A 4171-nucleotide genomic window follows, 5' to 3' on the forward strand; every position below is an offset into this window, starting at 1 on the left:
TATGGGTGTGAGCCTCCGCACCCGACCCAAACACATGGATTTTGACTAAGATGTGACCTTCACAGTCCTGATTGTGAAGAAGAATCTAATCGATTCCTGACATTAAACAGAAAAAAACAAAACCTGGAAGTATTGTTGTTGTGAGATTTTTGCCACGTCGAAATTATCAAATTGTTTCAGAGTTAAAACAGCTTTAAGAAGACAGTGGTGTCATCCCTCAAGAAGAAGGAATAGACATCTCTGTGTATCCAGTGCTCACCTAGGTGCAGTAGCCGATGATATCTCCATTCAAGTGGAAGAAAGGGACCACCGAGGGTGGGATTAATTTAAACCTTAGGTCAAGTCTTCTCTGCAGAAAATCAAGCAAAAATGACAATGAGATGTCAGGGTGGGGCCGGGCAGGGTGGGGCTGGGTGTTCTTACCTGGGCATGACCCTGAGAATGAACCAAGACGTGGCAAATATTAATATACTGGGGTTTCTAGGTGGTGGAGGGTGATCTGTCCAGCGCTGGGTTGATGTGCCCTTGCTAGCGATCCTTGTAGCCAAGGAAGACTCTTTCCAAATGACTCATGAAATCCTCCTGATTTTTCTTTCAAAACTCTTGTCTTCATTTATATCCCTGAATATGCCCACATTTATTCTCATTGCTTTGCTCATTTCATAATATTATTTTTTAGAGAGTCTCTTTGTGTGTATACAATATATTTTGTTGACACAGAGGAGGAAAAACCCAGTTTTACTGAGAGAAGGTCAAAATGGATCCCATTACGTACTTGTTGGGGGTGATATGAATGTCATGTTATTCTTGGTCATATCTGTCTCTGCGCATTGCCAGGTTGCGTGGTGATGGTTTAAAATCAGGACAGGAAGAAACATATTTCTATGCATTTGATAAAGTCACCCGTGCATTCCAGCTCCATTCGAGGATGATTGGGTTCATCTCCAAACATACCCTGAGTGTTAATGCTTCCACTAAACAGAACTATTATTATTTCAGATCGTAGAACAATGGAGGCATTTCATTTGCTCCAGAGTTTTCATCGGACAATGTCTACTTAAAGTAAGTTCTCTGATTATATGGTAAAGGGTAACACGGTCATGTTCTGTTTTACATCTATGTCATTAAATATATATAGGATTCCAGTCTCCATAAAGTGTATCAAACCAGAGTGTGATTACAGAGAGAGTCGGGAACACTGCCTAGGTTAGGTGTAGCCACACTAATGTTTTCCATAGAGAGAGATAAATTACTAGGAAGGAAATCAATAGTAGTTATAGGCCATCCCTTTGCTTCCATGTCTTCTTCTCAGTTCCAAATCATTCGAGTATAAATATCAGTCGACTCGCCAGGGAAGGATACACAACCTTTTATAAAGTCCGCTTCCTCCTTTGCTCACCTACGCATGCGTGGGAGCAGGTTCTACGACTAGTCCTGATCCTTCCCACTCATCTAAATGACTAGTCAGCAGTTGCTTTGGTTAGGGAGAGTGGCTATACTTTGAATAGTAGCCCTTAGAAAATGTCCAGTTTGAGATGTGAGAGTTTCTAACAAAATGAAATAGGAGTTTGAACATTTTGTGCTGATGCAAAACAAAAACAAGTCTTAGTCAATGAGAGGAGGATAAATGGAGTCTCATTCCGTCATCTAGAGAAGGCCGTCTACTTCGAGATGACCTCTGCATCTATGGCAAGCCTTCCCTCGGAAATCCTTAAGTTGCAATGGCCTGGCATGGCCCTTTCTGAAGACATCGAGGGCAGTTTTCCCTGGTGTCATTTCCTGAAGCCCCAATCTCCAGGTTCTTGGTCATGAGGTCGGATCGTTATCACAAGGCGGTTCACGGAAAACCACCCTCACCTCGTGGAAACATATTTTGGCAGAATGCATCCAGGCGTTACAGTACTGAGTGACGGCAGAGCTAAAAAGTGCAGGGGACACAGGGCACTCGATCATCAAAGGCACAGGTCTTCCCGCACTTACCTCACTTTGTGTTTTCCCACAGGGGTTGATCTAATTGTCATTAAGGCCAGTGGTAAAATCCAAGTTAAAGTAATTCAGTCCACTCCATTAGTTTAGCTAATTTTAGCTTCAAGATGCCATTTGTTCCTTCAACCTTTATAGAGGACTGAGGATGATGAGGGCAATGGTCCTGCTACTGGATTTGTAAAATCTTACTTACCTCTTTGATAACCTGTCCAGTAAAGTGAGTTCTCCTATGGCTAGAGATTTCCACAGGGACGCCCGAGAAAGGAAGCACCTTTTATAATGATTTATTTGCTATTGTTATGGCAACAGCCTTTCTACAAGGGCAAGCCTCAACCCATTCTGAATACAGATGCACATCGTAAGAATTCTCGATTTTCCTCATGGCCCACTAGCGTCATTAGTCCATGACATGCCCCTTTCTGCAGGTGTCTGTGTACCTGTCTCTGTGTATGTCCCTTTGTTCACGTCCGCTTCTCCTCACAGATAACCACTCTATTATTTGACCTACCTTTGAATTTGCATGTGACCTTATAGAATATATACTTCCATTTGTGTGTGTATTTGCTTTATTCTACATACCATAATTCATGGTGCTACAGACAAAGGGACCCGAAAATTGATTGCCCAATCCAGGGCATTTCGGAGAGTGAACGAATTTTCCCTTGAATTTATATCTTCGGAACAGGGCAAGGGATTATAATCAACTGAACTACAGACCATGTTCTCGTCCTCAAGTTTTTCACTTACTAATATGTTTTAAGATATATTTTTATTAACAATAATAATAATATTTCCTGCCATATGGCAAACACAGTTTGAAATACCTTAATAGATTAACTCATAGCAATCTGTGAGGTCAGTCCTCATGTTTTGTGTGAGTGAACTGAGGCACAAAGAGAGGAAGCAAGTTGGACGAGGTCACACAGCCCACGACGGCTGAGCCAGTTTTGAACCTAAATTAGTCAGTCTGGCTCTGGAGTCTCTGCCACTAATCAACATACCATGCCTGCCTCTAAATCCAGAGGTGCTGAAGGTCCTAACGTGTTTCATATTTCAGTAGAAAGGTAGCTAAAATGTTTCTATTACAGCTGATGTTTAATTAAAAGGGTCTTGCTGTGCCAGTCAGGCTAGAGTGCAGTGGCACGATCATAGCTCACTGCCCACTGCAGCCTCAAACTCCTGGGTTCAAGCAATCCTTCCACCTCAGCTTTCCAAAGAGCTGGGATTACAGGCGTGAGCCACTATGCCTGGCTGGAACTTAATTTCAGTTTCCAATTGTTTGTTGCCAATAGTTAGCACATAAATACAGTTGGTTTTAATATATTGACCATGTATCCTGTAACTTTAGTAAATTCACTTAGTTCAAGTAGTTTTGGTATATAGTCCTTGGGCTTTTCTATACCAACATTCATGTTTGCAAATAGTGACAGTTTAATTTTTTCCTTTCTAGTCCATGTGGCTTGTGTTTTTGTTGTCTTATTGCCATAATTAGCATCACCTGTATCATGTTGATTAGAAGATGTGAGAGGACACAGCCTTGTCTTGTTTCTGGTCTAAAAAGAAAGGCTTCAGGTTTTAATCAATAAGTATGAAGCTGGCTGTAGTTTTCTTTGACAGTGTCCTTTGTGATACTGAGGAATTACTGTTTTTTCACTTTTTGTTGAGAGTTTTTACAAATAACATGAATGGTTCATTGAATTTCGTCAAATGCTTTTCTGCATCATCGAGATCTTTTTTTTTTTTGAGACAGAGTCTCACTGTGTTGCCCCTGGCTAGAGTGCTGTGGTGTCAACCTACCTCAGAGCAACCTCTAACTCCTGGGCTCAAGTGATCCTCCTGCCTCAGCCTCCCAAGTAGCTGGGACTACAGGCCTGTGCCACCAAGCCCGGCTAATTTTTTCTATTTTTAGTAGAGACAGGGGTCTCACTCTTGCTCAGGCTGGTCTCCAACTCCTGAGCTCAAGCAATCCTCCTGCCTTGGCTTCCCAGAGTGCTAGGATTACAGGTGTGAGCCACCACGCCCAGCCCATCGAGATCTTCTGTTTTTGCTTTTATTCCATGGATATGTTTAATTATGTTGATTGAGTTTCAAATATTAAACCAATCTTGCATTCCTGGTCGATTTTCAAATGTTAAAACCAATATTGCTTTCCTCTTGGACCTGTGTGTCAATTGTAAATGATGTA

The sequence above is a fragment of the Propithecus coquereli genome, unplaced genomic scaffold (assembly GCF_000956105.1).
Source record: "Propithecus coquereli isolate 6110/MARCELLA unplaced genomic scaffold, Pcoq_1.0 Scaffold77, whole genome shotgun sequence".
NCBI lineage: Eukaryota > Metazoa > Chordata > Mammalia > Primates > Indriidae > Propithecus > Propithecus coquereli.